The sequence below is a fragment of the Rattus norvegicus genome, chromosome X (genome assembly GCF_036323735.1).
Source record: "Rattus norvegicus strain BN/NHsdMcwi chromosome X, GRCr8, whole genome shotgun sequence".
Classification (NCBI taxonomy): domain Eukaryota; kingdom Metazoa; phylum Chordata; class Mammalia; order Rodentia; family Muridae; genus Rattus; species Rattus norvegicus.
The window spans coordinates 44,148,978-44,174,528 of NC_086039.1; the positions used below are offsets into that span (position 1 = coordinate 44,148,978).

A 25,551-nucleotide genomic window follows, 5' to 3' on the forward strand; every position below is an offset into this window, starting at 1 on the left:
CACAGCTCTGTCAATACAGGTAGGGGTTCTTCAGATGACTAGCACTAGAATGGAAGGTTTGCAGTGCGATCTGCTGCAGCAAGCCCCCCCCCCCCCACGTCAATGTTGAAAACCAAGGCATTTGGGGAGTCCTAGGCACTTAACAGCTCACAAGTTTTGTAAGTTCTAATCCACTCTATAAGTTCTTACATTTGTCAGTATCCAGTCAATCATGAGGTATGCATTTAGGAAAAGTATTCATCCACATATAAGCACGTAATAGTTGTTAAGTAAATGACAATAAAGCTAAAACCCACAAGTCCAGAACTTTTAGGTAAAGAGGGGTTCATACTTGAGGAGTGGGGTGTGGAATTGTATCAACATACTTGGGAACTGCAGGTATATTGGGAGTACTTGAGGACAGGGGTGGGAGAAATGGGGAAATGGAGGGAGAGAATGCAGAGAGTGACAGCTGGAATTGGGGAACATTTTTTTTTGGAGGGATGAAAGCCCAGTTTATAGGAAACATTCTTAAGTCTATGACCTTTATTGTGGTGGTTGAAAAAGCTTGACTTATGGGAAATGGCACTTTAATAAGTGTGATATTGTTGGACTAGTGGTGGCCAAGGGAAACCTCACATCCTTCTTTGAAGTGGAGAGGTCTAAATAGGTAGAATAATGCAAATCAATCCATTCTTATCATCCTGTACAAAGCTTAAGTCCAAGTGGATCAAGGACCTCCACATCAAACCAGATACACTGGAAATTTTCCTGAATAGAACTCCAATGGCTTACGCTCTAATTTTAAGAATCAATATAAAACTGCAAAAAACTAACATAAGGCAAAGGACACTGTCATTACTACAAAAACAGCAACCAACAGATGTGGAAAAGATATTTACCAATCCTACATCTGATAGAGGGCTAATATCCAACATATACAAAGAACTCAAAGAGAGAACTCAGAGAGCCAGATAACCCTATCAAAAATGGGGTACAAAGCTAGACAAAAAATTCTCAGGTGAGGGATATCAAATGGCTGAGAAGCACCTAAAGATATGTTCAATATCCTTAGTCAGCAGGGAAATGCAAATCAAAACAACCCTGAGATTCCATTCTCATACCAGTCAGAATGGCTAAGATTGAAAACTCAGGTGAAAACTGATGCTGGTGATGATGTGGAAAAAGAGGAACACGCCTCCATTGATGGTGGGATTGCAAGCCAGTGCAACCAGTCTGGAAATCAGTCTGGCAGTTCCTCAGAAAATTGGACATTGTGCTACCTGAGAACATAGCTATAATATGCCTGGGCATATACCCAAAAGATACTCCAACATGCTCCAGCATGCAAGGATACATGCTCCACTATGTTCATAGCAGCCTTATTTATAATAGCCAGAAGCGGGAAAGAACCCAGATACCCCTCAACAGAGGAACGGATACAGAAAATGTGGTGCGTCTACACAATGGATTACTACTCAGCTCAAAAGCGATGACTTCATTAAATTCATAGGCAAATGGATGGAACTAGAAATTATCATCCTGAGTGAAGTAACCTAATAAAAAGTCCACATTTTATGTATTCACCGATAAGTTGATATTATTCCAAAAGCTCGAATTATCCAAGATGCAACCCACAGGCCACATGAAGCTCGAGAAGAATGACGATCAAAGTGAAGATGCTTCAGTTCTTCTTAAAAGGGGGAATAAATATATTAATAGGAAGGGATATGGAGACAAAGGTTGGAGCAGAGACTGAGAGATTGGCCAGTCAGGGCCTGCCCCACCTGGGGATCCAGCCCATATATATATATATATATATATATATATATATATATATATATATCTCCACCAAAACTTGACAATATTGATGAAGCTAAGGAGTACATGCTGACAGGAGCCTGATGTAGCTGTCTCCTGAGAGGCTCAGCCAGAGCATGTCCAATACAGAGGCAAATGCTAGCAGCAAACCATTGAACTGAAAACAGGGTCCCTGTTCGGGGAATTAGAGAAAGGACTGAAGGAGTTGAAGGGGCTTGCAATCCCATAAGAACAACAATACCAACCAACCAGAGCTCCCAGGGACTAAACCACTATCCATAGAGTACACCTGGATAGACCCATGGCTCCAACTGCATATGTAGCAGGTGATGACCTCCCTGGGCATCAGTGGGAGGAGAAACCCTTGCTCCTGCCAAGGCTGGACCCCCCATTGTAGTGGAATGCCAAGGTGGGGAGGCTGTAAATGGGATGGTTATTGAGTGAGAACCCCTTTAGAAGAAGAAGAGGGAGATGGGATAGGGGGCTTATGGCCAGAAAACTGGGGAAGGGAATAACATTTGAAATGTAAATTAAATAATCTAATAATTAAAAAGAAAGATAAATTGGAAAGATGAAGTGGATACTGGGAAGAATTGCATGACTTCCATTTCAATAGTGATCCATCATAAAATTAAAGAGATATATTTATAAAATGAAAAAAATAGCTTAGTGTCCCTGAATGTTAGGTCATCATGTATATGAACCTACAGAGTCACCTATCTGCCATGAGGTTCACTTCTATGGATACTGAGAAATTTAAAGCTCTAACAAATTATTGACGGTCATAGTCATAAATCCTCAGCAGGATATTTAAGGCTTAGCAGGTGTTAAAAGTACAGTTCTGTCTGTACAAATTTCAGTGCTGTTTACTTACTACACTCTGACACACTCACTAGATAACTCTAGGCAAAATGTTAGCCACCCCAAGATTTATGAACTAGGAAGTTTCTGGGGAGTTGGTAAACCAGTCTCTTATATTAACTGCTTTAATACAATAAAAAAACTAACAAAAATGTATCCAAACTAATCAGCAGAATAAGAGAGGCCTCAAATTAATAAAATTTAAAAAGTGGGCTATTAAATGCACACTAATAAAATTCAGAGGATTATTAGAACACACTTTATAAGCTTATATTCTAATATTTTGCACATCTGGGGCATATCTAAATGGTAGCCTTGCATTCAGAAAGCCCAGATTTCAATCCCCACCACCACAAAAATTATGTGAAAAACTGGACAATCTAGACAAAATGCTAGATATGTATGATCTATAAAAATTTATCAAGCACATTTTCGTCTTCCTTCTTCTTAGGTTTCATATGATCTATGAACATTAATTGGAGGAAAAGCACTTGGTCCTGTGAAGGCTCATTTCCCCAGTTTAGGGGAATGCCAGGGTTAGAGTGGGTGGTTGGGAATGGAAACATTTTCATAGAAGCAGGGGGAAGGGGTATGGGAAAGGGGGGAAGGGGATAATATTTGAAATGTAAATACGTAAAATATCCAGGAAAATGAAAATTATTAAAAAATCAAGTAGCATATTGGTACAAAAAAAGACACATACAAAATGGAATAAAAACAAGAAATAAAGGGTCAAGGAAAAACACCCATTCAAAAACCTAATGTTTTACAAATACAAAGATTCCAAAAATATGCAATAGAGAAAAGAGAGCTCTTCAGCAAATGAAGATGGGCAAAACTAGATAGACAAGTATAAAAGAAGGAAACCAGACCCCTATCTCTTACACTGGACAAAAATAAATTCTGAGTGGATCAAAACCTATCATATGAGACAACGAAACTCTGAAGATGTTAGGGGAAATCATTGAATAAAATACTCCAAGGCATACATAAAGAAAATACCATGTCATCTAGTTATACATAAAGACTTTCTGAAAAGGATTCTAATTGCTCAGAGCATAGTAACAAAAATTGATGAATAAATTTGTATCAATTTAAAAGGCTTCTACAAAGCAATTAAACAGTTGCAAGAGAGAAGATTCACTATAGATATGAGAATTTCTTTGCCAATTGTACAGCTGACTGAGGATTGATATCTAGAATTTATAAAGAACTCCCAAAATTAAACAATAAAACCAAATCACCCGATCAGTAAATGGACAAATGAACTGAATAGATAGTTTTCAAGAGAAGAACTTTAAAAAGTATTCAATATCCTTAGCCATCAGGAAAATGCACATTAACACTGCTTTGAAACTCTATCTTGCATTGATAGAATATTTATCATTACAAAAACAAACAACAGGTACTGACAAGGCTTTGGGGAAAGGGAAACCATTATGCAGCACTAATGAGAATATACACTCAGTCTCTATGGAAACCAGTATGGTGGTTCCTCCAAAAACTTAAAACAATATTATGTTATGACTGAAGTATATCACTCTTAGTTATAATTGGAAGACTAAATAGAACACCCCATAGACACTTGCATGTCCACGCTTGCTGCCACTCTATTCACAATAGCCAAAATATGGAACAAGCCTAAATAAGTGTTCATCAACAGTTAAATTGATTTTATAAGTCCTATATATACAGAATGCCATTATTTGGCAGTAAACAATAATGAAACAGCGACTTTCAGGAAAATGGATACAACTAGAGGTAATTATGTTAATTAAGTTAAGCCAAGCTCAGAAAGACAAACATCACATTTTCTTTCATATGAGAATCTAGATTTATATATGGGTCAAAAATACAAAAGGGTACTACTGTAGAGATCGAGGATTTCAAAAATGAGGAGGATGTATGACATGGCAATAAGAGTAAGAAAGGCAAAATATCACACATTTACTCTCATTTGTGGAATCTAAATTTAACTATATATTCATGTGTGGTATGAGAGCAGAGAGTGAACTTTTGGCACTAGGGAATGGACAAGTAAAATGGACAGAGGAAGAGACTGGGAGGGTGCATGTAAATATGAACAACATACAAATATATATATATATATATATATATATATATATATATATATATATATATATATATATATATTTGAACCCATTATTTTATATGCTAACTGAACAAAATTAGAAGATTATCATTGACAGCAACTATACCAAAATAAACAAGGTGAATTTAGACACAAGTTTTATTAAATATAAAGCATTCCATGAAAGACAAAACTGGAAAATCAATCTTTAGCTTTATATCGTTTTCCCAACAAATACAGAAAAATCCACTCTTGTTAAGTGTACTAGTAACACAAGTAACAATATATCCTGAGCCGTGAGCAAACTCGTAGCACAGGTTAAAAATTGAAACCAGACAAAATTTGTTGTCTAAATAAAAGAGAATAAGATATACTAAATTCATGTACTAGAATATCAAATATACTATAGATCAATAATAAAATATACTAGAAAACTGTAAATATTTTAAATTAAAACATTTTCTAAATAATCCTGCATGAAAGACAAAAATTAAGAAATTAGAAAAGATTTTAAATGATATAAATATTTTAAAAATAAATGGTATCGCTCAAGCAGTACTTAGAAGGAAGCTTTCAGTATTATAAGGCTCATACCTTTTTTTATTGCATATTTTTAATTTACACTTTAAATGTTATTCCCTTTCCCGGTTTCCTATCCATAAGGCTCCTATCCCCTCCCCTCCCCCTTCTTTTATAAAAGGTGTACCCCCTCCCTAGTGATTCCTCCTTCCCACCTCCCCACCTTGACATTCCCCTACACTGGGGGTGTTCGGAAGGGCTTCTCCTCCCTTTGGTGCCCAATAGGCCTATCCTCTGCTACATATGCAGCTGGTAATGCTTAGTGTAGAATTCTTAATGTAGAATTAAAATTTAAGAGGAAGATAGCATCTAAAAATAAAAATAAAAGGAATGCAATATAATAGAAAATAAAATAATAAATGTCAAGAGGCTAAAAGATGGATTAGTGGTTAAGAGCAATTGATGCTTTTCAGAGGACCCAAGGTTCAGTTTCCAAAACCCACAAGGAGGCTTACAACCCACTGTAGCTCCAGTTTCAAGGGATTCAACTCTGTTTCTGCCCTCCTTGGAGAGTGCATTAGCACAATACACACATATATGCAGGTAAAATATACACATAATTGTTACAAATAAAGGAGATGCTACCACCATAGATATTAAATAATAATGAAATATTTGAATAACTGATAATACATTACACGTATGTAGGCAAAATGAACTATATAAAATAAAAGGCAAGTTTTGAAAATACAGTTTACAATTTATGAAACCTAACATACACCATAGAGAAAAGCTGTGTATTGGCTCACAAACCTTGCTCTCTTATATAATAGAAGTGATACCATTTACTGTGGACTCAGACCTCTTCCATCATTATTAATAAAGAAGATACTCCTCAAACAATCCCACAGTCTGATGTGATGGAGACTATTTTTTAACTGAGGTTCCCTCTTCTTCAGTAATTGAAGTTTGCTTGGTAAATACCAACACAAAGATATTTATAACTTTTTAAATAAATTCCAAACTTTACTAAAAGAGAACTGAAGGATAAGGGGTGTGACTCAATGGTAGAGGGCTTGCTTAGCATACACACAGCCCTGGGTTCCATCACCAGTATCAGACAAGACAGAGAACTAAAGGGAAGCTTTTTTGATATGAATCATCCAAAGACTACAAAAGGAATGAGGAAAAATCTTATATAAAATATTTCATAAAAATATGAAGACAAGTACTTCCTTATTCAGTATATAAGCCACATTTTCTTGATGCTAAAACCTGTGCATTTGGTTCAGGCATCTGCTGGTCTAGAATTTCAAAACAATTTGGATAAACTCTATGAAATCAATGCAATTTCTCCAATGCCAGATAGTAGTGTTTTATGTAAAATACAACCTACAAGGACAAATGCTCATATTTGGCTTTACAAGAAAACCACCCAAGGAAACAAAAGTAATATCACTTCAGAATGTTCCAATAATTTAGTCATATAATTTTTAAAAAATTATCTTCACTAAATGGAGAGAAACTTGGAGCAATCCCACTAAAATCAGGAACTAGACAAGGCTGTCCAATCTTTCCCTACCTATTCAATATAGAACTCGAAGTCCTAGCCAGATCAATCAAATAACAAAAGGAGGTCAAAAGGATACAAATTGCAAAGGAAGTGAAAGACCCCCAGAACAGGGAGACCTTCCCTCAAGTCTCGGGATGATGCGACCCCCCAAGAACTCACGTGAGACCGTCCTTGCTGTAATAAACATGAGGTTTATTGATAGGAACCAGTGCACTGGGGTCGAGACTCATATCCCACGCAGGGGCAGTGGAGTTCAACCCTGAGAGGCTGGGAGAAAGGGTATTTAAAGGGAGAAACAACAACCCAAGGGGGCAGTGGTGGTGTCATTGGAAAATCACAAGAATACCAGTGAAAAATCACAAGGAGAAACTCCCTGTTTCTCAAGATTGTTCTCTAAGATTTTAATCTAACTTTATGGTCAGCTAGTATAAGTAGAGAGCAGGGTCTGGAATTTGAGGTATTTAGGGCTTTTTTTAAACTTCTGACTACTTAGCTGCATTTTTTATTCTTTCATTCCCTACTTCTTCTAGTGTCTAGTTCTAATCATAGAACTAAATTTTAGTATCTTTATAATATTGGCTTTCTTGTCCTCCTAAAGCATGATACTGTTGGCATAACATCAAAATCTTAACAGTACTCACTCTTTCTCTAATGAAGGTAACTAGTTTCTTTAACACACATGGACCTATAATCAGAAGCAGAAGCAAAACTAAGAAGGGTCCCATAAGGGAAGATATCAGAGTAGTCATCCAAGGAGATTTACTAAACCTGCTCTAGAAACATCCCCGATGCGCTTCTCTGTCTCTCTGTCTTTTGTCTAACCTTTCTCTAAGTTAATTCATGGAGTCTTTAATTACTCCTGAATGGTCTACATAGAAGCAACATTCTTCTTTCAGTGTAGCACACAGACTCCTTCTTTAAGGAATATCAGGTCTAATCTTCTCCTATTCTGAAGGACTACCTCTGAGAGGGAGGCTAGGTATTCTTGGAGGTCAGCTAAAAAGTCTTTTTCACTCTTTTTGTATCTGAGTCAATGGCAGTTCTGAATTCTCTATAAGCCTTGCATTGCAGGGCAACAGCAGATGTCCTTGTAGCTGCCCTTGCAGCACCTAGATAGCCTTAAGTAATTCTCAACTCTTAAGATAGCCCTAAGTAATTCTCAACTACTTTTTTTTTCTTACTAAGTCGTTAGCATCAGGATTCTAATCTGGACACTATCTAAACCTACACACCAAGGTCATGACTATCTTAGAACTTCTAAACGTATGATCCCTGAGGCACAGTCCCAAGAAGTGTTAGAAGTACTAACGCACATATGCCTTCATAGTAAGGGTATGTTACATCATTTGCAATAGAAATCAAGCCTATCCCCACATCTATCCCGATGGAACCCAGGGCAAACAGGAAATTCTTGTTTCTAAAGCACACTCCTCAAGTGAGCATTATAGCTACCTCCCAGTCACGTCTCTGATGTATTCACTTATCTGATGTGCAAGTCTAGGGAGCTTTTTGAAGATCTAAGTGTCCCTTTAGGTTCCAGCTCTCAGCCCAACAGCTAGTACTCAGCTGGTGAGGGCTGAGATTGACGGCTGTCAGGGTGGTCAGCAGCACCAGGTACAGTCCCTTCCAGTGAGGCTCGAGTGTCTGGGTTCGGTGCCATTGTATGTAGCCGAGTCTCTGACCTGGAACTGATGAGATGTCTCAGGGGTCCCTGGGGCATAGGCTGCTGCCAGCTGTGACCAGGCTTCTTTCTGTATCACCTGTAGGTCTTTTAGCCTGGCATACATATCATTATTATTATGACATGTTGGTTCAGTAACATCATCTAATACAGTCAGAGGAGCTGAGGCCCCATATAAGATCTCAAAGGGGATAAGGCTGAATGTGGAAGGGGTATTTCTTGGTCTGAAGAGAGCAAGAGGGAAGGAGTGCCACCCAGTCTGCACCAGTCTCCATGGTCAATTTGGTCAGGGTCTCTTTTAGAGTTTTATTTATTTACTCTACCTGTCCTGAACTTTGAGGTCTCTAAACACAACGTAATTTCCAATCGACCTCTAAATACTTGGCCACACCCTGGCTTACCTTGGCAATGAAAGTAGGGCCATTGTCTGACCAGATTACCTTGGGCACTCCAGACCGGGGGAAGATTTCTTCCAGTATCTTCTTGATGACTGCAGAGGCCGTCTCTTGCTTGGTTAGGAAAGCTTTTATCTATTCCTGGAAAGGTATCTACAAGCACTAGGAGATACTTGTGACCATATTTTCTCAGTGAAGTTCACGTTGACTTCTCACTAAACTCTCTAGGTCTCTTTGCCCTGTTTGCTTATTAAGCATTCCCTTACTGACATACCTTATACTTTTTTACTGCCTCTCTTGGCTAAAAAGTCTATTATATATACCTTAACTACTTGGACAAACTTATCTCCTAAATGAGTCCATTTCTGTATTTGGCAAAGTGAGTCTTTTCTTTGTTCTCTGGGTAGTATAGCTTTCCCCTCAAGTGTGTCATTGTCCGTTTATCTTTTAAGCAATTTGGGCCTTTTCTAAGTGAGGCCATCCCTTAGTCCGATCCCAGTTCCCAGTGGCTGTCTCTTGCAGGCCTGTAACCAGGATAGGCTCCTGCATAGCCACTTTTCGAGCCACTTGATCTGCTTTGTTACTGTCCCATGCCACTGAATCTCTTCCCTCCTGATGTCCTGGGCAATGAATAACACAGTTGCTGACTTTATCAGGGGATCTAAGAGGTGGCAAAGGCATCTGCAGTGCTGAAGTGCTGGGCAGTAGAGGTTCAGCCATCCCAGATGACATTCGTGTTGTCCACCATGGCAGCACCCACTTATCTCTGACCTTTCTGAAGAGAACTGTTCCCGTCTGTGGACAAGGCAGCCTCTGCTTTCAGCAGGGGTCGATCAGTCAGTCGCAGAGGTCTTTCCTCCACCAGTACTTGACACTCGTGCTGTGGTGGCTCCAGGTCAGGATTGGGTAGCAAGGTGACCAGATTGCCCCCAACCGGTGGAGAATCTAGTCCATGGCAGCTGACCAGTGGTCCCATCTTTTGGGATGTTCTATTCAAAGGCAAAACAGCAGCCACTCTATCACAGTTTAAGTCCTGGATTGGGTGATAATTGTTAGTGCCCGGCTGGCAGGAGTGACGTGTTCCAGGCAGAACGGCACTAAGACACACATCTCCCAGCATCAGGTACTGGTGCACTGAGACAGGTCTTAAGCTCCACATACACAGTCTGCAGATATACATACACATGGCCTCACCCAGCCATTTCAGCCCACACAAGCCATTTTGGAGAGTAAATTTCTCATGAGCAAGGGATAGGGGCAGTCAGAGATGACCATGAACTAGTGGGTTACCCGGCCCACGCCAAGGTCCACTGTTCTTTGGGTAGTCCATAAGTATTTTTTGTTGCCAGTAGCCCCCTGTAATCAAGGTCTTTTGCTAGACACTAGTCCATTTGGGCGTAGGAGCACAGAGTCTTAGGTTCCCCGTATTCACAAAACAACTGGGCGGGCTTCCCTTCTATCTTTGTGCATAGCCAGCACTCTAGGACCAAGAGGCTTGCCTTCTGGGCCACTGGAGAGGCCCCTCTTGTTCTTCCTGGGGCAGTCCCTGACCCAGTGTCCTTTTTCTTTGTATTAGGCACACCGATCTTTAGTCAGGAATTCTCTTCTGTTGCCAGGTACTGTCTTCCTAGGTTCCTTAACTACTGTGGCCAGTATATGTTCCTCTCTTGTCTTTTATCTCTCTTTAGCTCTCTAGCTTCCTCTTCTTTTTGTCTGTTTTCTTCTCTAGCTTCCTGCTCTTTTTACCTTCTTTTCTCTTTCTCTCTCTGTTCAACCTTACTTTCCCTCTAACTTACACTAACTCTCTCAGCAACTTAGCTTAACCCCTCAAGTTTCTTCATATCTTTTTCTTGCCTTAGCCAAATTGGTGGGGCGTTTTCCAGCCCTCAGAGACCCACCATTGGAGTTTGGCAGTGGACCCGGCCCTCCCTACCTTCAGTGGAATTGAAGTCAACAGGCAGAAGTGAGGGCCTTTGTCCCACGAGCGACCTCGCCAAGCAAGAAAACACGCGGGGACATACGAATCCTTGCGGCAGCCAAAACTTTATTAAAATCTTAAAGAGAGCACCACGCGCCCGCATGGCGCGGCTTATATACACCATAGTGTGGCGCATCCACACCTGATTGGTCGCTCACCTATGATCTCATAAGGCACACCCCGGAGTGGGCAAAGACCTGGCACGAAGGCACTCTTGCACATGCGCACACAGTTAACTTCCTGAAAGGAAGTCAGCTGGTGCGGCGGAGGCCAGCGCCATCTTGTAATGGCGGAAGCTATCCTGCCCTTCCACGTGGGGCGCAGTGGAAGCCAGCGCCATCTTGTGGTGGCGAACGTTAAAGCAGCCCTCTACATCTCCCCCTATTTATTTATATTTTATCACAAATCATTTATTTTATAACAAATCATGATCACCCTATCGCGTGCAATGAGGAAACCTCAGCGATGTGGAAGGGCTGATCAAAGGAACATTGAGTCTCTCTCATCCCAGTGCAATGGATCCACAGATCCATGGGGTGCAAGAGCAGAGAACTCAGATACCGAGAGTCTCTCTCATCCCAGTGCAATGGATCCACAGATCAATGGGGTGCAATAGCAGAGAACTCAGATACCGACTAATTCCTGAGCATAGATAACCAAATTCCAGGGGAGGCCCCTTGTACAATGGCCACAAGGGCTTGAGTGATAACGGCCTTGTCACGTTTCTGTTGAGATCTGAGTTTGCAAACCAACCATAGCATGAACACTAATCCACAGCATAGGGCTGCACCAAACAGAGCCACTCCCGATAAGTAGCGGGCACCTCATCTGGTTCACCTCAGCTGTTACCACCAAGGGCCGTAGTCAAGCCGCTCCTACAATAGAATTTAGAATTCCCAATTGTTAGTAACTACTCCAGAAAGTTTACCCACTGTGCTTTTCTAACAATAGATTGAGGGAGGATAACTCCAGACACTGCAGACACAATGTCTGCAGCAGTAATGGCTGCTACAATAGCAGCGAAGGTGTCAAGGTCTTTTCCAGGACAGTTCCGGATCTCTGGAACAACCAGCAGGCATGGAACCATTTCTGAGATCTGTACAACCAGGGCAGAGTTCCCCAGTCCACAGCAGCTTTACCCAGGTGGCATTCCTGTGAAGCTACAGTCTGTAAAATGACCAGTTAAGGCAAGAAGAGTCACCAGGGAATGAAGGGGGCAGCAACGGCTGGAGTCCAGTCTTCTCCAGCAAGCAGCAGTGCACAGAGGGTCAGAGAGCGGGCCATGGTGGGACAGGACACATGCAGCGGTAACACTGACTGCAGCAATGGCAAAATCTCTGTGATGACAAAGGATGAAGGGAAATCTTTCATCTTCCTCTCAGGGCAGAGGGATGACTCCAGGGACCCGAACCACGAGAGCTGAATCTTCATGTAACCAGGATCAGCAAGTCTCAGCAACCACTCAGGCAGCTGGCACACTCTTGTAGCATCTTGTAGAAAAAACACAAACATTCCCTCTTCCCCATATAAAATATCTGGACAGGATCATGTCAATATGTGGATCTTTCTATTTCACCTAGGCAGAAGTATGCCTAGTTGTAGGGTGCCATAAACTTTGGCATCCAAATTTTAAAATTGAAATAAAAGGAGCATTATTTAGCATACAGGGATAACTCCCCCTTTTTATTTATAAAGATATAGTAAAGATATTATTTATTAAGGTAAGTCCTCGAGGATTAAATTGAGGACACTGAACACTTGTATTTATAAATTGACTTGTATGCCAAATTATTGTCTCCAGCATTATTGTTTTGGGTATATAAAGGATGAGATTTTTTGACTAACTGTTCCTATGTAAGGCCTATCATCTGTCTGGTATCATTGTCCTCCCTTGCTAAAGAGCCCAGGCAATCCAGTTTGAGTTCTTAAATGTCCTATAAAGGAACAGTACTTAGTGCTCTTAACCACTAAGCCATTTCTCTAGCACCTCACAAACTTTATTCACCTAAACAGAAGCATTAATTAGAAATGTCAAATCTTGTAAATATTGTCCAATTTCAGTCTTACTAGAAATCCCTGAACTGGCAGGGTGAGGCTGGGAATAGAAAGCAAGCAAATGGAGTCTTCCTCTTTTCGTGAGGGTGTGTTATCAACTCCATTACCATTTTCAAAGAGCTGGGTCTATGGTTTTGTTTAGTTGTCTGAGTCAGGGCACTGAAAGGACAGTGAGTTGTCAGACATTCACACTGAAATCACTCATTGATTTTAAGTAGGAAACCTGTCTCTAATAAAGCATTAAGTAATTGAAATCAATTGTAAACCACAAGCCACACATTGGCTATCAGTATGTGAATTGAAAGTTTGATTTAAAAACAGTGGCTAAACTACGGAATTTAATAATCTGTGTTGAAGCAATAGAAACTCAAGAGAATAAACAAGTGATCCAATCATATATGTAGCCTTTTCATTAGATGAACCACCTATAAATACACTAAGCGCATTTCCTATGAGTTGTATGCACAAATATACAGGAAGTACAAAAGCATGTAAAGAGTAAAATTATCAACTTTGCCTGAAAAATTTGTTTATGTAATAGGCCAAATATCAGTATTTTGTAATAACCAATTAACTGTTGTTTGGAATAAGATATGTTTCACCAGGTTTCTTTTTAAAATTCTTTTATGACTCTAGTCTACAATTCTGTATTAACACAGCTGAAGCTTTATCTCCAATGTGTATAACAAAGACCTAAGTCCTCTAGTAGGGTGAGGTACTTAGCCAATTAACATATCCGTAGAAGCTTAAAATTAGCTTCAAACATTCTTTTCTGGAATAGTGTAACAGCTACTCTCCAAATATTAAAGCTCATTTTGAGAGCAAAGGTTTGTAGTAAAAATTTCCATATACATTGAAAGATTTAAGTTCTAACTTCTTACATTAAAGAAGCAACAAAATTACATAATATAAGGCTATTAGCCATTCTTAATGATATCACTCTATGGGCTCTCTAAAATTATAAGCAGGCTCACGAAGTGAAAACTCAAAATAAATCCTCTAAATCTATCTTGAAATGGCAGTTGGAGTAAGTAAACTGGCTGTAATGTTCTCACAAGTTCCAAAACCTCATCAATCCTTTGTAAATCTTGTAACAATCTCTACCTGTTTGATTTTTTCTTAATTAAAAATAAGTTTGAGTTAGTCAATGTAACACTGGCAATCCTTAATCACAATCTTTAAGTTCTCTTTGTAACACCAGAGCACAACCACAAGGTCACCTGAGTTCTGAGTACATGACTAGGCAGCTGTCCTTGGGGCAGTGGAATTAGCATTAAAATACAGATAGCTTCAGGGCAAACCACAACTTTGGAAAGCAAAACTCGACCTCCAACAATCTAGTACAAAGTTTGACTGCCAATTCCTATATATGAACGCACGATGGTGTAGTCTCTAGTACCTCAACAAAGAGACATTGTCCTAAATTTTTTTAGAAGCCCGGTTTCTAGGATAAGAATTCCATAAAAATATTATCTCAATTTAGACCTGTTTCCCTGGGTTGGCTCATGCCACATGTTGTCTAGAAATGACTCCATCCAAATTACCAGTTGTATGTCAACTTTCTGTTACCAATATTATACCTTTTTAACCATATCTAATAACTAAAAAGCCAACAATCTATGACCAAGGCAAGTAGAGCATATTTACACATTTAAAACCAATGAGAAACAAAATTGAAGTGGCTACACATATCTTTAATATTTAGACCAAAGACCATTTTTACCTTTTTAGCTATGATTTTAAGAGAAGCACCTTGTCACCTGTTGAGTCAAATAATAAGTCAGGGATTTCTCTAAGAGAAACAGCTCTCAGCTCTTGTACCAAAGAAGCTGAGAAGCTGCTGGCGCCTTTAAGATCAGCTCGTGCAGACGCTTAGCCTCTGGGCAGCTTCTCCAGCTAACCTAAACTCCTGGCTGCAGGTGTAGGGCTCTAAAGGCCTGATTGAAACTGTTTTTTATTCATTTGTTCCTTTTTGAAACGAGTTAAGACCAAGTCAAGGTGTGAACGACCAGCAGATAAAGTTTTTACCATTTTTTTCTTTTGAACATGAAACATAAAACATTTAAACAACGAGAAGCAAGAACCACAGACATAAACTGACAGACATGGGGACATCCTGGTGCACCAGGGACAGACAATAGACAAAGAGGGAAAAAAACAGATGGTGTTCACGGTGACTATCCACTCGAGTGGAGTCGATATGGACGATGGATTGTCTCAATTCCTGGACTAGTCCATCAACGTGTTGAAACCCAATTCCTGTAAGATACTGAGATATATTATCTGAGCAGCACGACTGACATTCGCCAATGGTATGGAAGTGAAACACAGTCCTGAGTATTTCCACTCACAACCCAATTACATTAACTCCATCAAGCTGTGCATGGGCATTGAGATGTCCTTTTGTTTGATTCTCCTGAATAAATTTTCAGGCGATCTGCCTCTATCAAGCCTAATCAGTATGACTCTACAAAGCTTATAGAGCCTGATCACACCTTTTACCAGCACAAAGACAAAATTTTTCTCCCAAAATACTGTGTTCCTTTTATCTCCTTTTCTTTTCGTTTTTTCTTTAGAGACCTTTTCTCCCTCCGACATACTTTCTTGATGCTCTGTAAGGACCCTCTGACCTGTCCTAACGGCTGTAACAGCTTCCCACACAATGAAAAAAATAAACAAAATTACCAGCCTTGTCCATTAAGGATCCATAATTTTCGGTTTCTTCACAGTTTTTGCAGGGGTCCCTTCCTCAGTAGCCGAGGTGGCCACTGTCCCCGGGGCGTCCTTTCCCCGTACTATCACCTCTGACAGTGGTAAGACCGTAGAGGGGCCTGGTGCTTGAGATCGATCAGTATCATTTTTTCGTTGCAACCTTTCACTACGCTCAGTTTCTGACATGCTTTCCTGAATTTCGTCCAGGGCCTCTTGGCCTGCCGCTATTATAGGACGAAAAATGTCTTTACCTAAACAATCCTTAACCATCTGCCAAATTCCTAACGTTCCCGGCCTCAGACTACCATGTAATAGAGGCCTCAACAGCACCCTGAGCAGGAGAAAGATACGATAGGTCAAGACCAAACAATTCGGAAATTATCATGTCTCTTGGAGTTTACCTCAATTCCTGCCGCTTCTGGATTCTCTCTGCGGACGGAGGACTCCCTCCCGGCACCTGGCGATGGTGTGGCGTTTTTTATCCAGGGTTTCGGCACCAAATGTCCCACGTGCGACCTCGCCAGCAAGAAAACACGCGGGGACATACGAATCCTTGCGGCAGCCAAAACTTTATTAAAATCTTAAAGAGAGCCCGCATGGCGCAGGTTATATACACCCTAGCACGGCGCATCCACACCTGATTGGTCACTCACCTATGATCTCATAAGGCACGCCCCAGAGTGGGCAAAGACCTGGCACGAAGGCACTCTTGCACATGTGCACACAGTTAACTTCCTGAAAGGAAGTCGGCTGGCGCGGCGGAGGCCAGCGCCATCTTGTAATGGCGGAAGCTATCCTGGCCTTCCACGTGGGGCGCAGTGGAAGCCAGCGCCATCTTGTGGTGGCGAATGTTAAAGCGGCCCTCTACAGGCCTTCCATCCGTGTCTGGAACATTTTTTCTGGCCTGTAGTAGGATTCTGTATTTCCTGTAATAGCTACTAACAAGCATCTCAAGTGGGATGGCGAGAAAACAAGAAGAGAGTCCAGAAGATAGAGGTCCACCGAAAAGGACAAAAGCATTTAGTCACACAGAAAGACAATCAAAAGATAAACAGACAAAAAAACAGAAGTGAGCACAAAAACAAAAAACAAATGGCTGCTGCGAGATCACCACAAAACTGAACTGATTTAGATGAGAGCTTCCCTGAGCTCACCAACAACAGATTAAGGAGAGCAGATTCCATATCACTCTTCCTTACCAAGGGGACACCAAAGACAGATGAGGGAGAGCGGATTCCACATCACTCTTCCTTCTGTCTACAAAGTACAACAAACACCCAACACAGAAGACTAACAAAATGACAAGAGAGACAAGGATGTCTAAAACTAGTCACCCTCTGTGACTATTCCACAAGAAACCAAAGCCAGATCACCCGGCAAGGTCTCTAATCTCCTCACTTAACAGTGAGGAGATAGGAGGCAACCAGTTCCTTCTGGGCCCCCTCCACCCTCAAGAGGTACCCCAGGGTTGGAGCCTGCAGTGCCGGACAAGTCTGTCCCCTGAAGTCTCGGGGGTCTTCACGGACCTCTGCGACAGCTGCCCAAGTTGTTCCTACCCGGAGACGACTGGAAACAAACCAACCCAAGTCGTTCCTACCCAGAGATGACTGGAAACAAACCGACCCAAGTTGTTCCTACCGGGAGACGACTGGAAACAGATAGACAGTGGACAAGCAGACCCAGACTGACAAATGCGGCACCGCTCACACAGAAACGCTCAGACAAACATCCAACTCACCTCCAAGGGGTCTTCGGGGTCTGGGGTGGTCACGAAGATCCTGGCCGAGCCCCCAAATGAAAGATCCCTGAAGAGAGACCCTTACTCAAGTCCCGGGAAATCCTGGACCCCAGACACAGGGAGACCATTTTGGATGTAATACGCAAAGGCGAGGTTTATTACGGAGATCTATTACGGAGATTTCCCGGCCGACACGTATCCCACACAGAAGACAGAGGTGTCTACCGAGTGCTCTCATTCTTTTTTTTTTTTTTTTTTTTTTGCATTAAAAACATTTATTTTAGAATTCCCCAGGATAGTTGCAATTTACCATAAAACCTACACATCATTTCCATATATTAGCATCTTACATAATCATTTGAAAATAATTAGGAGAAATTAACCTTTGGAAAAGAAAAAAGTTCTTTTTCCCTTCCCAGCTCCCGGTCCCACAATGACAACTCTGAAACTAATTATTTATTAACAATTTCTTAAGCCACAAACTTTGGCTCATTCCAGGACTAACTTATTTAACCCTTTCCAATATTCTGAGTCTTCTACATGGCTGTTTACTGCGCTTTCATCCCCTTTCTTACTATCTTCCTCAACATCTCCTTTAGCATCTGCCGCAGCGTCCCTCCCTTGGTCTCCTTTTATACACTATTTCCCAGAATCCTCTTTTCTTTTTTTTTTTTTTTAGAGAATACTTTATTAGTTTTTGTAATCAAACCCACGTATATAAGACCTTACATATTTAATACAGTGTGTTACCCCTGTACAAATGGAAAAAACTTAAGTTCAACATTTCTAGACCAATATGGCTGTTAATTTCTGTACAGTGCCAACTCAACACAGTAAACGGGGATACTTTTTTCGAAAGTTGACAGCACAGGTAAAGTTTCAAAAAATTCAAATTATATATCTGTATATATATTTATATTTATATAAAAAGACCAATAATAGCAGTGTGTTATGCATCAACAGCAGCAACAGCTTTTCCAGGTTCTACAGTCATCTGAACAAAACTGTAGAGACATCCAGCACACTCCATTAAAAAAAAAAAGTAAAAAAACAAAACCCGAGAAAACAGCACAGTTCTGTTACTCTTGTGGTACCTGGCACCATTTTTTTTTTTAAAATTAGCTTCTCAATCATCATCTGGAAAGAAAACATTCTGAGCAACATCATTAAAAACAGCTCTGATAAAGCACGGTCACTACTACGTATCATAAAGCAGGTACAAGCTATTTTACATCCACAGAGGTATGATACAGTACTGTCCTACATCTATAATACTAGAGGATACAATTTAAAAGGCATTATTTGAGACTTGATTCTACTTTTCCAGCAGAGGGCCCAAAGGATGGTGTGACACAGCTTTGTAAAGAAACATACTATAGACAGGATTTCCTTTCACTAGTGGCACAGTTCTAAGGATTCATTCTCTCCATGAATGTCAGCTAAAACCGTTATTAAAAAAATGAAATATCCCTAGAACAAAACCGTATAACCACCGGATTCACATGAAGATGACCTAGTGGAGACAAGCTGGACCTCACCTTACCAACAAGCTATCAAATCTGTTATGTTTAAACAGTGAGACCTCCAAGGAAGGAGATGCCAAGTAGTGCTTCAAAGCTTCGGACCACAATCAAACACAGCATCCTTTTCAACAGAAGCAGAAGCTCATCTGAATATGCTCATGGATGCTGACATCAACATTTAATCATCTCCTCACTCATCCAGGAAGAGGGGGAGATCAGTTACTACTGTACTTTATTGTGTTCAACCAAATCACTATGTTACAAAAATAGCAAGCTGCCATAATAAAAAATAAGGCTCCTCTATCCAGCACCAGATAGCATCATTTTACTTTCAAGCCTAGAAATTGCACACTTGTATATAAACCAATCGAAGATGAGGATTGAGAGTTCATCTTGGTGGATTTTTCCTTTGATGAATATGAAGTGTCCTTCCTTATCTTTTTTTATGACTTGTAATTGAAAATTGATTTTATTTGATATTAGAATGGCTACTCCAGCTTGCTTCTTCTGACCATTTGCTTGGAAAGTTGTTTTCCAGCCTTTCACTCTGAGGTAGTGTCTGTCTTTGTCTCTGAGGTGTGTTTCCTGTAGGCAGCAGAATGCAGGGTCCTCATTGCGTATCCAGTTTGTTAATCTATGTCTTTTTATTGGGGAGTTGAGGCCATTGATGTTGAGAGATATTAAGGAATAGTGATTATTGCTTCCTGTTATATTCATATTTGGATGTGAGGTTATGTTTGTGTGCTTTCATTCTCTTTGTTTTGTTGCCAAGACGATTAGTTTCTTGCTTCTTCTAGGTTATAGCTTGCCTCCTTATGTTGGGCTTTACCATATATTATCCTTTGTAGTGCTGGATTTGTAGAAAGATATTGTGTAAATTTGGTTTTGTCATGGAATATCTTGGTTTCTCCATCTATGTTAATTGAGAGTTTTGCAGGATACAGTAACCTGGGCTGGCACTTGTGTTCTCTTAGGGTCTGTATGACATCTGTCCAGGATCTTCTGGCCTTCATAGTTTCTGGCGAAAAGACTGGTGTGATTCTGATAGGTCTGCCTTTATATGTTACTTGACCTTTTTCCCTTACTGCTTTTAATATTCTTTCTTTATTTTGTGCGTTTGGTGTTTTGACAATTATGTGACAGGAGGTGTTTCTTTTCTGGTCCAATCTATTTGGAGTTCTGTAGGCTTCTTGTATGCCTATGGGTATCTCTTTTTTTAGGTTAGGGAAGTTTTCTTCTATGATTTTGTTGAAGATATTTACTGGTCTTTTGAGCTGGGAGTCTTCATTCTCTTCTATACCTATTATCCTTAGGTTTGATCTTCTCATTGAGTCCTGGATTTCCTGTATGTTTTGGACCAGTAGCTTTTTCCGTTTTACATTATCTTTGACAGTTGAGTCAATGATTTCTATGGAATCTTCTGCTCCCGAGATTCTCTCTTCCATTTCTTGTATTCTGTTGGTGAAGCTTGTATCTACAGCTCCTTGTCTTTTCTTTTGATTTTCTATGTCCAGGGTTGTTTCCATGTGTTCTTTCTTGATTGCTTCTATTTCCATTTTTAATTCCTTCAACTGTTTGATTGTGTTTTCCTGGAATTCTTTCAGGGATTTTTGTGATTCCTCTCTGTAGGCTTCTACTTGTTCTCTAAGGGAGTTCTTCACGGCTTTCTTGAAGTCCTCCAGCATCATGATCAAATATGATTTTGAAACTAGGTCTTGCTTTTCTGGTGTGTTTGGATATTCCGTGTTTGCTTTGGTGGGAGAATTGGGCTCCAATGATGCCATGTAGTCTTGGTTTCTGTTGCTTGGGTTCCTGCGCTTGCCTCTCGCCATCAGATTATCTCTAGTGTTACTTTGTTATGCTATTTCTGACCGTGGCTAGACTGTCCTATAAGCCTGTGTGTCAGGAGTGCTGTAGACCTGTTTTCCTGTTTTCTTTCGAGTGCTCTCATTCTTAAGCCCAAAGTTGAGACATGGCTTTTGCTCCACTCACTGTCCAAAGAGGGACACGCCAGGAGTACACAGGGCACAGGAACTGCAGAGCAGCCTGGGACAGGAACCTTCCAGTCTCCATCTGGGCCCATACCTTTCATACCAAAGCCCATAGCCTTTCATACCAAATTATGCCTGGAGAGAGCTTGTCCCATGAGTTCTCTCACTCCTAAGACCATGGGCTCAAAGGCCCACAGGCCCAGAGGAGGAATAAACTACACTCAGAGACAGCAAGACCAACTAACATCAGAGATAACTAGATGGATAGAGGCGCAGTGAAACTAACAGAAGTTATGAACCAAACAGATATCTGTAGAACATTAGCTTGTCTTTATTTTGATCATAATTCCTTTCTGAAGATTCTTAAAGTATTTATAGTCAAGATGGAACTTGGGAACAGATTACAGATATAATTACATTCGAGAATATTTATAGTAAAAGCCAGATTCCAGAAGAACAGGCCCAGAAAATCAAGCTACTTAGCATCCATTTGATGGTCCTGCCCCAAATAAGAGTAGACTTTTGTGAATAAGCCTGTACCCAACCTTCCACATCTGCATCCAGGGACTTAGGGAACGCAGAGCCAATGTGTGTGGTTCCACAGACTATAAGCTGCCTTAGTGATAAAATTCAAATAGGAGTTCCACCATATTTTTCCTCAACTAGCAACTTAGACCACTGAGAGAAATTCTGCAAAGATTCTAAACAAGAGACTGCCTCACAGTGCCTTTCAACTCCAGTTAAGAGATTAGGGCTGATTAGATAATCCTCTTTCCATGATAACTAGTACCTGAAGAATGCAGATTCATCTCTTGGCTCTGTGGAGGACTATGCTGTTCAGTTATAGGAATGAGCTGATGCCTCTCATTTCTAGAAACTATACTATACTTAGCTTCCATTTTTAAACATTCCATGAGGGTAGGCTCCTGATTAGCTCACAGAGTGAAAAAAACCCTAAGAGTGGAAGTTGGAAGCTCTGTCTCTGTGAAAACACACTACATATTATAGTTTGAGTAATATGACCTGCCCCCAAAAGGGACAGGTATTGTGGCAAGGAGCTACCACTGCTCCCTCTCAGAGGACTTTGTCCTTAGGTTTGTCAGAGGTTCCCAGAAATGCAGGATCCTGTGACAATTTTAGCTTGTATGGAAGGTGAGGAAGTGGGCACTTGGTAGGGAATCCAGAATCCACAGGCTCAGACAATTAAGCTACCTTTGTATCCTTTTGTTGTCCTGAGGCAAATGGAACCACTCAGTAGAATGAGACTGGGCCCCATTTTCCATATAGGATGACAAGGGAGACTGAGGTCTATTTAGTGAATTTCTTTGAGTTTGAAAGATTCTTCAGTGATAACATGAGCATATGAGTCCCTCCCCAGCCATTTATGCCTATGACATGGTGGCATTGGGGATGTTTTATGAGGTTCCTGAGTTTAAAGAAACCTCTGTGCTGACTTGTGAGATAGAAAACCTTGCCAGGCTTTCATATGTCATGAATTTGTGAAGTGATTGCAATTTTGTGAGCATCCTGGAAGGGACAATGTCTAGCTTTGCCAGTTGAGGCAAGAATTTTGTGTTCACTCTGAAACTTTTTAAGATAGGTGTTTCCTCTGAATAATAAAACTTCATCGCATTGGACTGACTAGCTTCCAGTCAGGTAACATTGTGGGAAAAACCTCCTTACTTCTAATTCTGAAGACTGCCTAAGGAAGCCATTGTCAAACATTTCCTGAGGAGTAGTTGTGGAATAGCTGTCTGTGTCAAATGACCAGCTAAGAGTGGCTTGTGGAAACACTGGTTGGATCAGACTGACACATATAATAGGTTATTAATCAGGCACCACTTTAGAGGATTCCATTAATGCAGAATCATGTGACATTTTCAATCTCACATAGAGTAGAAAGGTGGGTATTTAAAGGCAGACCCAGAAGCCACTCACAGGCACAAAAAGATTGATCTACTTTTGTACCGTCTGAGATCCCAAATCAAACGGGAGCCCCATTACTCAAAACAGCTTGGGGACCAATCTCCTTGTTGGTGAACAGGGGAGCCTGAGGAACTTTTTTTTTTTATGTTTCCTGAGATTAAGGGATGCCTCAGTGAGGACTTGGCCATTTGAGTCCCTCCACAGTCATATATTTGGTAACATGGGTACTGAGGAAACATTTTTGAGTTTCGCGAGATCTAAGGGAACATCTGGGCTGATTTGTGAGATAGAGCGCCTCCCCAGGCTTTCATAGGTGGTGATCTTGTGCACTCAGCGCCATTTTGTCAGACGCCTAGAAGGGTGGTCGCCTCGCTGTTACAGTTGAGGTAAGAATTTCAGGCTCGCTCTGAAACCTTCATGGACAGACAGTTCCTAAATAATAGTGCTTCACCCTTTTAGTCTGCTTAGTTCGCAGTCAGGTAACTTTGTGTGAACTAGCTCCTTACTCCTCGATTCTAGGGATGGTCTAAAGTCACTGGAAACTTTCCCTGAGGAAAAGCGATGGAATACTTGGCCATTTCAAACAGGTAGCTAAGACTAGACTGTGAAAACAGTGGTTGGACCAAAGCCACCCAGATCATATGGTGTTAATAATATAACCTCACCAAACGGGGGCAGCAGCGTGGGAATAAACCCCTAGTCTACTTTATCCCGGACTCTGTCCTTGGGCACCATTTCTGATGTTCCCAGAAATGCCTGAGGATGTAAAGTGGAAGAGTAGGTTGTTTAAGGTGGATCCAAGAACCACAGGCTCAGACAAACTACTTTTGTATCATTTTGGGATCTGGAATTAAACGTGAGCCCCATTACCGGAAACAGCTTGGGCCCCAGTCTCCTTGTTGGTGAAGAGAAGAGCCTGAGGTCTGTTTTTAGACCTTTCCCGAGATTAAGGGATGCCTCAGTGAGGACTCAGCCATGTGAGTCCCCCTGCAGTCATATATTTCGTAACACGGGGACTGCGGGCACATTTTTGAGTTTCCTAAGTTTAAAGGAACATCTGCGCTGATTTGTGAGACAGAGCACCTCCCCAGGCTTTCATAGGTGGTGATCTTGTGCACTCAGCGCCATTTTGTCAGACGCCTAGAAGGGTCGTCGCCTCGCAGTTACAGTTGGGGTAAGAATTTCAGGCTCACTCTGAAACCTTCATGGACAGAAAGATCCTAAATAATAGTGCTTCACCCCTTTAGTCTGCTTAGCTCCCAGTCAGGTAACTTTGTGTGAACTAGCTCCTTACTCCTGGATTCTAGAGATGGTCTAAAGTCACTGGAAACGTTCCCTGAGGAAAAGCGATGGAATAGTTGGCCATTTCAAACAGGTAGCTAAGACTAGACTGTGAAAACAGTGGTTGGACCAAAGTCACCCAGATCATATGGTGTTAAGAATATAACCTCACCAAATTGGGACAGCTGCGAGGGAATGAGCGCCTAACCCAGTTGTCCAGGACTGTCCTTGGGCACCATTTCCAGTGTTCCCAGAAATGCGTGACGGTGTGACATTTTTATTCGGATGCAAAGTGGATATGTAGGTTATTTAAGCTGGATCCAAGGACCACAGGCCCCGACAAATGAGGTAGATGTTTGTCGTTTTGGGGTCCTGAAGCAAACAGAGCCCCATTCTCGGAAGACTCTTGTTCTGGTTTCCATATCCGAGGAGTCCGCAGGCTGAGGGCCATTTGCCGAGGTCCATTGAGTTTAAATGATGCTCGGTGCTGACCTGGTAGTATATGAGACACTCCACAGTCATCTATATCTAGCGACATAGGGGGCCGCGAGAACATTTTTGAGTTTCCTAAGTTTAAAGGAACCTCTGCGCTGATTTGTGAGATAGAGCGCCTCCCCAGGCTTTCATAGGTGGTGATCTTGTGCACTCAGCGCCATTTTGTCAGACGCCTAGAAGGGTGGTCGCCTCGCTGTTACAGTTGAGGTAAGAATTTCAGGCTCGCTCTCAAACCTTCATGGACAGACAGTTCCTAAATAATAGTGCTTCACCCTTTTAGTCTGCTTAGTTCGCAGTCAGGTAACTTTGTGTGAACTAGCTCCTTACTCCTGGATTCTAGAGATGGACTAAAGTCACTGGAAACTTTCCCTGAGGAAAAGCGATGGAATACTTGGCCATTTCATACAGGTAGCTAAGACTAGACGGTGAAAACAGTGGTTGGACCAAAGCCACGCAGATCATATGCTGTTAATAATATAACCTCACCAAACGGGGGCAGCAGCGTGGGAATGAACCCCTAGTCTACTTTATCCCGGACTCTGTCCTTGGGCACCATTTCTGATGTTCCCAGAAATGCTTGAGAATGTAAAGTGGAAGAGTAGGTTGTTTAAGGTGGATCCAAGAACCACAGGCTCAGACAAACTACTTTTGTATCATTTTGGGATCTGGAATTAAACGTGAGCCCCATTACCGGAAACAGCTTGGGCCCCAGTCTCCTTGTTGGTGAAGAGAAGAGCCTGAGGACTGTTTTTTGACCTTTCCCGAGATTAAGGGATGCCCCAGTGAGGACTCGGCCATGTGAGTCCCTCTGCAGTCATATATTTCGTAACACGGGGACTGCGGGCACATTTTTGAGTTTCCTAAGTTTAAAGGAACCTCTGCACTGATTTCTGAGACAGAGCACCTGCCCAGGCTTTCATAGGTGGTGATC

General features: G+C 41.3%; 1 protein-coding gene across 1 annotated transcript in view; it reads left to right on the forward strand.

Moving 5' to 3' along the window:
* The window catches only part of Magea10-ps4 (MAGE family member A10, pseudogene 4), a 49,537-nt gene that overhangs the window by 10,289 nt on the left and 13,697 nt on the right, over positions 1–25,551 (forward strand).